Source organism: Cherax quadricarinatus, chromosome 1 (genome assembly GCF_038502225.1).
Source record: "Cherax quadricarinatus isolate ZL_2023a chromosome 1, ASM3850222v1, whole genome shotgun sequence".
NCBI lineage: Eukaryota > Metazoa > Arthropoda > Malacostraca > Decapoda > Parastacidae > Cherax > Cherax quadricarinatus.
Window position 1 is genome coordinate 71984073 of NC_091292.1, and position 10000 is coordinate 71994072.

At 41.8% G+C, this 10000-nt stretch overlaps 1 protein-coding gene across 6 annotated transcripts in view; it reads right to left on the minus strand.

Moving 5' to 3' along the window:
• The window catches only part of LOC128688563 (octopamine receptor beta-2R-like), a 1632995-nt gene that overhangs the window by 1007964 nt on the left and 615031 nt on the right, over positions 1–10000 (minus strand). For 2 of the 6 annotated variants that reach the window (XM_070082747.1, XM_070082724.1), the window contains one exon: positions 1312–1323. The exons of the other annotated variants lie outside the window; for them this stretch is intronic. The gene's annotated coding sequence lies outside the window, so the exon portion shown is untranslated. The remainder of the gene's footprint in view (positions 1–1311; positions 1324–10000) is intronic. 6 annotated transcript variants of the gene reach the window in all.

The window sequence follows — 10000 nt, forward strand, 5'->3', positions numbered from 1 at the left end:
CTAACACCCAGACACAGCACAGTACACAGGTTACACACCACAATCACATCTAACACCCAGACACAGCACAGTACACAGGTTACACACCACCACTACCTCTAACACCCAGACACAGCACAGTACACAGGTTACACACCACCATCTCATCTAACACCCAGACACAGCACAGTACACAGGTTACACACCACCACCACCTCTAACTCTAACACCCAGACACAACACAGTACACAGGTTACACACCACCACCACTTCTAACACCCAGACACAACACAGTACACAGGTTACACACCACCACTACCTCTAACACCCAGACACAGCACAGTACACAGGTTACACACCACCATCTCATCTAACACCCAGACACAGCACAGTACACAGGTTACACACCACCACCACCTCTAACTCTAACACCCAGACACAACACAGTACACAGGTTACACACCACCACCACTTCTAACACCCAGACACAGCACAGTACACAGGTTACACACCACCACCACCACCTCTAACACTTAGACACAGCACAGTACACAGGTTACACACCACCATCACATCTAACACCCAGACACAGCACAGTACACAGGTTACACACCACCATCACATCTAACACCCAGACACAGCACAGTACACAGGTTACACACCACCATCACATCTAACACCCAGACACAGCACAGTACACAGGTTACACACCACCATTACATCTAACACCCAGACACAGCACAGTACACAGGTTACACACCACCATCACCTCTAACACTCAGACACAGCACAGTACACAGGTTACACACCACCATCACCTCTAACACCCAGACACAGCACAGTACACATGTTACACACCACCACCACCTCCAACACCCAGACACAGCACAGTACAGATGCCAGGCAGCACCATGACAGGTGCTCAGCGCTCATGCAACACTCAACAAGAGAAACAACACCTGGTGCGTGTTGGCAGAAACCTCTGGCAGGGGTATTTTAGGGAAGATACTCTTCCCTGACGAGGCTGAGCAGGGGAACTCCTTACAAGGGTGTAGGGATAATTTGACTAACCCAGGAGAGGGCTCAGTCATCACGCTAGTGGGGTCAGAGCGGTCATCACGCCAGCGGATTAGTGGCTTGAAGGAAGGACCCAAGAGATTGAGCTCGATCAAATTAAAATAATTATTGGCGAGTACTCAAGGGCGCACCTACCTACGCGCGTGCGCGCACACACACACACACACACACACACACACACACACACACACACACACACACACACACACACACACACACACACACACACACACACACACACACACACACACTTACCGTTTAGAGTACCTGTAAAGGAAATAGTAAACATAATTAATAATTGATATTAAATATAGTTGAAGCATAATGCCAATAATAATAATAATAATAAGAAGAAGAAGAAGAAGAAGATGATGATGATGATGATGATGATGATGATGATGATGATGATGATGATGATGATGATGATGATGATGATGATGATGATGATGATGATGATGATGATGATGATGATGATGACGACGAGGATGATGATGAAAATGAATATAGAGGATATGCCAGATGAGAAAAAATATACAAAAAGATTAAAGATAATAAAATATTCTCATAAAATAACTAATAATGCAAGAAGTTCACTGAGACCTGTCAAGTATATTCCAGGAATACTGGGTATTATGATTATTATTATTATTATTATTATTATTATTATTATTATTATTATTATTATTAAAATAGGTAATACTTATTTTAAGAAAAAGAGGATAAATAAGTATACAAGACATGACATAGGGCGTAATGACAGTAGTTTGTTGAACAACGAATTGGTACATAAACGACTGTTGAGTAGACTTCAGGATGTATATGTTTATAGAGGGGCTACATATATATCAGATCACTTTTTAGTTGTAGCTACAGTGAGAGTAGAAGGTAGATGGGATACATGGAAAATAGAAGCAGAAAGTATGAGAGAAGTGAAGATTTATAAACTAAAAGACGAGGTAGTTAGGGTAAGATATAAACAGCTATTGGAGGATAGATGGGCTAGTGAGAGTATAGGCAATGGGGTTGAAGATGTATGGGGTAGGTTTAAGAATGTAGTGTTAGAGTATTCAGCAGAAGTTTGTGGTTACTGGAAAGTGGGTGTGGGAGGGAAGAAGAGAGATTGGTGGAATGATGAATGATTAAATGGGTGTGTAAGAGAGAAAAAGTTAGCATATGAGAGGTTTTTACAATGGAGAAGTTATACAAGGAGGGAAGAGTATATGGAGAGAAAAAGAGAGGTTAAGAAAGTGGTGAAGCAACATAAAAATAGAGCAAATGAGAGAGTGGGCGAGATGTTATCAACAAATTTTGTTGAAAATAAGAAAAGGTTTTGAAGTGAGATTAATAAGTTGAGGAAGCCTAGAGAAAAATAGATTTGACAGTTAAAAATATGAGAGGAGAGTTATTAAATGGAGAGTTAGAGGTATTGGGAAGATGGAGGGAATACTTTGAGGAATTGTTAAATGTTGATGAAGATAAGTAAACTGTGATTTCGTGTATACGGCAAAGAGGAATAACATCTTGTAGGAGTGAGGAGGAACCAGTTGTGAGTGTGGGGGAAGTTCGTGAGGAAGTGGATAGAATGAAAGTGGGTAAGGCAACTATGACTGATGGGATAAAGATAGAAATGATAAAAGCAGGTGGGGATACAGTTTTGGAGTGGTTGTTGCTATTATTTAATAAATGTATGGAAGAGGGTAAGGTACCTAGGGTAAGTAAGTAGTAAGTAGGTAAGTTTATTCAGGTATACACAAATACAGTTACATAGAATTATCATACATAGCAGCATATGTGTAGAGAACCTAGGATAACCCAAAAAAGTCAGACGAGTGACTTATTTCCATTGGGGTCCTTTTACCTCATTATTATAATATAAAGGTTAAAATATTTTCTTATTATTCTATAATGAAGATAACATCTTATTATCATACTAAAAAAGACTATCTACTACACGAGGGTCGTTAAGACTATCTATAATACGAGGGTCATTACTAGGAATAAGGTAAAATTTACACGTATGTTAGATAAAAAATAGAAAATCATTCCCCTCCCTTTCTGTAGCTACATTCATCAGACACCTTTTGGCACTCTTCTTGAACTGGTTCATGCTATGACTGGCTTTCACATGTGCGGGCAGTCTGTTCCATTCCTTTATTGCTGTAAAATAAAAGGTGTTTGAAACCTGGCCAATGACTGTGGGTACTACAAAGTTGTGCTCTCTCCTCCTGGTACTATGTTTGCTTTGGTTCCCAACCTTGACAAAATTGACAGCAAGATATTGTGGACACTGTGAGGAATTTTATAAACATGATTTAGCTTCAGTTGTTTTACTCTGTCTTCAACATTCAGCATATCCAACTGTTGTAATTCATTCTGGCCTACATGCTCTCTTGGTCCCAGCCCCAGGATGAATCTTACGATTTTGTTCTGGGTGATTTGCAGTCTATCAGTTTTTTTGTCAAGGCAGAGTACCATGAAGAGCAAGCGTAATCCATATGGCATTGCATAAGGGCTAGACATAGGGTCCTGCGAGCCTCAGTAGGTAGACACTGTGCTTGTCTATACAGGAACTTCAGTCTGGCATTCGCTTTCTTTACTACACTGTTCCCTATCAACTCTCCTGACATGAATGGGTCAAAGGGGATTCCCAGATATTTTACTGATGAAACCAAAGTGATGGGCTCCCCATTACACTGGACATTAAAATTATTTACCCTTCTCAGTTTGTGTTTCGTGCCAAAGAGAATGGCTTCAGTTTTCCCGAGGTGTAATGATAGTTTGTTGTCTACTAACCATTTGCTGCAGGACTCCAGTTCCAGTGTTAAAACATTAGCTATATCTTGTGGGTCTTTACCTGACACTAACAGAGCACTGTCATCTGCATACAGTAGGAGTTTGCACTTGACACTGATAGGCATGTCATTGACATAACATAAGAATAATAAGGGACCCAGAATACTGCCTTGGGGAACTCCACATGCTATCGGCAGGGGTTCTGATTCCGTTTTGTTGATTTTCACAATTTGTCTCCTGTTGCTAAGGTAGGACTTAAACCAGGTAAAGAACCTATACCAATAGCTTGAAGTTTCTTACATAGTATATTGTGGTTGACAGTATCGAAGGCCTTTTGCAGGTCAAAGGTTACCATACCTATGAGGTTCCCCTTTGACATTTCAATTCTCAGGTAATCCATCAGATTAATTAGGGAGGTGTCGGTTGAGTAAGATCTTCTAAAGCCCGATTGATAGCTATGGAGAATGTTGTTGTCATTAAGGTACTTAACTACTTGAGAATACACCGCCCTCTCCAGAATTTTGGATATTATACTGAGTATACTAACAGGCCTATAGTTGCTTACATCAGACCTACTATTTTTCTTGAAGATAGGAGTAACTCTGTCCTCCTTGAACCCATCCGGTACGGTATTAGTGGTGATTGATAGATTTATTATGTGAGCAATAGGGATTGACAATTCAGAAGCACCATCTTTTAGGAACTTAGACGGGATCTTATCCGGGTCAGTGATCTTAGTTGGGTTTAACCTGCTTAGTTCTTTTTGAATAAAGTCATGAGATACACTTACTAGTTGACAACTGTTTGGGGTTACCCCTTTATTGGTATAGTATGTTTGAAACTTATCAGAGTCTGTGTTAAAGGTATTTGATGCAGCTGGTAGTTTACTTACTAGTGTTGATGCAACAGATGTGTAGTAGGAATTAAAACAATTTGCCACCTTAGATGTTTCGTGGCATACCTTGTTATCGATAGTGAGTACTATGTTAGACCTATCTACTGGTTTATGGCTATACCTCAACTGTTTTAGTTGTTGCCAGAGCTTTCTGGGGTCATGCTTATACTCTTCAATTTTTGAGCAATAGTGCTTTGACTTTGCTCCTTTTTTAAGTCTCTGTTCCTCACCCTTTGGAATTAATTTAGTGCTGCAATATCCTGTCTGTTTGCTTTAAATCTTTTAGCAGCTGGTCTCTGAATTTCATATTATCTAATATCTCAGTAGTCATCCAGGGTTCAGTTCTTCGTTTAATCCTAACCTCTTTAACTGGTGCAATATTATCAAGGATGGTAGTGAACATTGTTCTGAATTTTTCCCAGGCATCGTTTACGTCCGTGCAACTTGTTATCTCTGTCCAGTCACAATTGTGTAGCCTATTTACCAATGTTTCTTTACTGTAGTTTCTAACTGACCTCATTTTTATTGTCCTGTGTAGGCCTATCATATCCCTAGTGATTTTTCTGGTGCAGTAAATGATGAAATGATCACTAAGGCCTGTGGTAATGACGCCTGACTGACTAATGTTCTCAAAGCGGTTACAAAGTATGTGGTCAATTAGGGTGGCTGAGAACTGTGTGATCCGGGTTGGTGTATTAATTAGTTGAGTGTAACTATTTAAACCTAGAATTTGCTTATACCTTTTGCATAGTCCGTTATATTGTCTCGCAATTGTTTTCAAGTCCGGACAAGACTCTGGAACAGTCTTCTAAGAACTGGTCCTGGGTGGGAGGGCGATAACTAGTTCCTACTAAGATGGGTTTGGTCTTGGGAAGCAGCACTTCAAACCATAGAATCTCCAGTTTATTGTTATTTAAATCAGGCCTTGGGTTGTAAGCTAAGTCATTTCTAATGTAGGTACATACTCCACCACCCTTTCTGTTCCTATCTAAGCGTTTTATATTGTAACCTTCTATTTTGACCTCGTCGTCAGTCACAGTATCATCCAACCAGGATTCAGAGATGGTTATAACTGCCGCCCTAATTTTGTTAGCTAGAATCCTAATCTCTGCCAATTTAAGAAGAAGTGATCTTGTGTTGACATGAATAAAGTGAAGGCCTGTTTTCATAAAACAATTATAATCATCAATATATGGCAATAGGTCATTTGTATTAAAATTAGGTAAATCAATGTCATCACTGCTAAAGGGTAACTGTGCCAAAGTGCATTTGTTACACACAAAGTGAATTCTGGCACCGTTACTATAATTGTACATACATCCATCATGCACCCACCCCTTACACATTTTACATAAGGTGCCTTTTCTGTTTTTCATGCGTACTTTAGTACAGTGTATGCACCTGTTTGGTAGTGTTTGAGATAATAATGGCTGTATTGTCTCACATTGACCTATGTATGCATTACATATGGAGTTAAGGTTATCATTCCTAGCTACTAGACCGTCAATATCACCGTCATTTATCTGTCTGTTTTGCCTCTGTACAATAGTTTGAGGTCCTGGATTAATTTGGATATAACCACTTAAGAGCGCTACAATAAGAGCTGTGTGCCACTGTTTTTGTTTGGGTATGCGGTGTTGCCATACCTTGCGGCGATAGTGACATTTACTTTTCTGGTAGGATGGCAACTGTTGGGATTGGTATTGGGGTTGGGAGAGAACTTGCATAGTTCCTTTGCATAAAGGCAAAGGGGACAAAATAGAGAGCAAAAATTATAGGGGAAGAAGTCTGTTGAGTATACCTGGTAAAGTGTATGGTAGAGTCATTATTGAAAGAATTAAGTGTAAGACGGAGAGTAGGATAGCAGATAACTAAGGAGGCTTTAAGAAAGGTCAGGGGTGTGTTGACCAAGTATTTGCAGTGAAACATATAAGTGAACAGTATTTAGATAAGGGTGAAGAGGTTTTTGAGGCATTTATGGATATGAAAAAGGTGTATGACAGGGTGGATAGGGGAGCAATGTGGCAGATGTTGCAGGTGTATGGAATAGGAGGTATGTTACTGAAAGCAGTGAAGAGTTTTTACGAGGATAGTGAGGCTCAGGTTTGAGTATGTAGGAGAGAGGAAGATTATTTCCCAGTAAAAGTAGGTCTTAGACAAGGATATGTGATGTTACCATTGTTATTCAATATATTTATAGATGTGGTTGTAAGAGAAGTGAATCCTCGGGTGTTGGCAAGAGGTATGGGATTAAATGATAAAGAAGTTGCAGAGGTTGGTGGATGAATTTGGTAGAGTATGTAAAAGAAGAAAATTAAAAGTGATTATAGGAAAGAGTAAGGTGATGAGGATAACAAAAAGATTACGTGATGAAAGATTGGATATCAGATTGGAAGGAGAGAGTATGGAGGAGGTGAATGTATTCAGATATTTAGAGTGGACGTGTCAGTAGATGAGTCTATGAAGTATGAGGCGAATCATAGAATTGATGAGGGAGAAAAAGGCGAGTGGTGCACTTAGGAGGCTAAGGAGACAACGAACTTTGTCCGTGGAAGCAAAGAGGGGAACGTATGAGAGTATAGCTTTACCAACATTCTTATATGGGTGTAAAGCAAGGATGGTGAATGCTGCAACGAGGGGAAGACTGGAGGCAGTGAAGATGTCATGTCAGAGGGCAATGTGTGGTGTGAATATAATGTAGAGAATTCGTAGTTTGGAAATTAGGAGAAGGTGTGGGAATACCAAAACTATTATCCAGAAAGCTTGCATGAGCGTATTTGATAGGAGTGAATGGAGATAAATGGTTTTTAATACTTGACACACTGTTGGAGTGTGAACAAAGTAACATTTATGAAGGGGTTCAGGGAAACCGGCAGGCCGGACTTGAGTCCTGGAAATGGAAAGTACAGTGTCTGCACTCTGAAGGAGGGGTGTTGCTGTTGCAGTTTTATAGCTATAGTGCAAAGCATCCCTCTGGCAAGACAGTGATGGAAGTTTTTCTTTCTCGGGCCACCCTGCCTAGGTGGGAATCAGCCGATGTGTTAATAAATAAAAAAAATATTATTATTATTATTGTTATTATTATCATTATTGTTATTATTTTATTTTTATATTAATGAGAAAAGCCAAACTCGTAGGGGTCTCGCAACACTTGAGGAATGGGAGATAATCAGGATGCAAACAAGGGAAGGACTGCTTCAGTTCCTCGGATCAAGAACCCTTCATCTACATAGAGAAAAGTCAGAAGATGTGATAAGGAAGTTTGATGTACTCAGCTTAGAGACGATGTGTTCACTCCATCAGCCTTGATAAAAATACAGTACATGCACAGGAAAGGTGCTTATATACTGGAAACAAGCGAGGCGAAGCAGTTGAAGGAGGTGTAGACAGTCTGTACTGTCTGCACAGACAGCCTATGCTGTCTGCCAGCTTAGTCCATATTTCGTGGCACTCAGGTGCTGCCCTCTGGGCCTGCCCAGGTCTGTGGGATGCTGGTCCCACACTCTCTCATTCACTCAGCATCCTAGCAGCAAGACACAAGTCCTACTAGTTCTCTCCCTCGTGGGCATGGCCCTTCCCAGCCATGGGCAAAAACACACAAGCCTATGTACCCACCACGACTTTGCAAATAAACTAAGAAGTCTCTGAAGACGTATCATTTGACTCCACGTCACCACCTCACCAAACATTCCCGTTGTAAATGGTGGGAAACGGTGGTCGCAGCAGTTTTTTGCCCGGACAGAGGAAGGAAATAGGATGAAGTCATCTTCACTTCATCACCCCATGCAAGAAGCATCCGTCTCTCAACGAGTTATCCTGATGTCGTGTCTGCACATTTCAGCATCCAGACACAGGTACAAGCAGGATTTGGCTGACATTTCCCAAATTTCTTCGAGAAATATAAGTTGCGTCCCAGTGACCCCACGCCACAGCATCCCACGCTGTTTCTCAAGTCACGTGTTCAGCGTCACTTGTATGTTCTCCTGTTGTTGTTCAGCTCAGCACAGCTATTTCAGCAAGCCAGAGGTGAGTTTTGTGGTGATTTCTGCGTCCAGTGTGCATGTCATCCACCCACGCTTGCCCTGCTGTACACTCACACCTCACCAGCCTACCATACACCACCATGCCATCACTCCCTCTGCTGTGTTTCTGCTGTTTTTTGTGTGAATTCTTTGCCAGAGCTGTGTATCCGAGTGCCCGATGCCACTCTAAGCCACGTAGATCAACATGTCACGTGGATCACTAAGCCACATAGATAAGCAAGCCACGTGGATCAGCAAGCCACGTGGATCAGCAAGCCATGTGGATCAGCAAGCCATGTGGATCAGCAAGCCACATAGATAAGCAAGCCATGTAGATCAGCAAGCCATGTGGATCAGCATGCCACATAGATCACAATACCACATGGATCACGACACCACGTGGGGTGTGGACGAAGCCACATGGACCTATGAGCCACGTGAGTTGCCACATGCCCCAGGCCTCATGCTGTGGTCTGCTGCCCGCATCACATTGACATCACCAATGCTGCTGCCCGACCTCATGACATCACGATGTCTGCCTGATGTCACCTCGAGATGTCTGCTGATGTCACAGTGCTGCTGACATCACCTCGTGACGTCACGCCTGACATCACATGATGTCACATCGAGTGTTTCAGTAAATATGTCAGTATTGTCGAGAAGATTGAGAGAAGATATATGTCGTGTGTTAATTAATTCCTCTCAGTCAGTGTTCTCACATGTTAGTGTATGGCTTAGTGCCAGTTTTGTGCTCAGAAAAGCATCTTTTGCTAGTTTAAGCCATGTTGTACCGCATGTACCACAGGTGTGTGTAAAGTTTTCCGTGAGTCCAGTGTGGTCTGCGGCCAGACCCCTGAGTAGCACAGACTGTGTTACTTAGTCACCCGGTGTAACCAGCGCATTTGGCAGCTGGTATTACTCAGCCCTGAGCAACCGAGCCCTTTGTACAGAAAGCTCTTATGCTCGTCGCTCATAGATGTTCTGCAGAATTGTACCTGCTATGATTCCCATCGAGATTTGTTTCACTTCACCTCCAGACCTTCAGAGTGCAGATATATGTAGAGAAACAAGTCTGGGGATGCTTAGACTAACCTCTGCTATAACTCCAACTGCCGAGAGAATGACACTCGTCAAGCCACAGTTAGCCCTGTTGGCAGGCACTGTGTCAGCCTCGTCACAAGCTTCAGTGAGCTCCTGCACAAAGATGATGTCACTTTGACTGCTAGCTCACTCA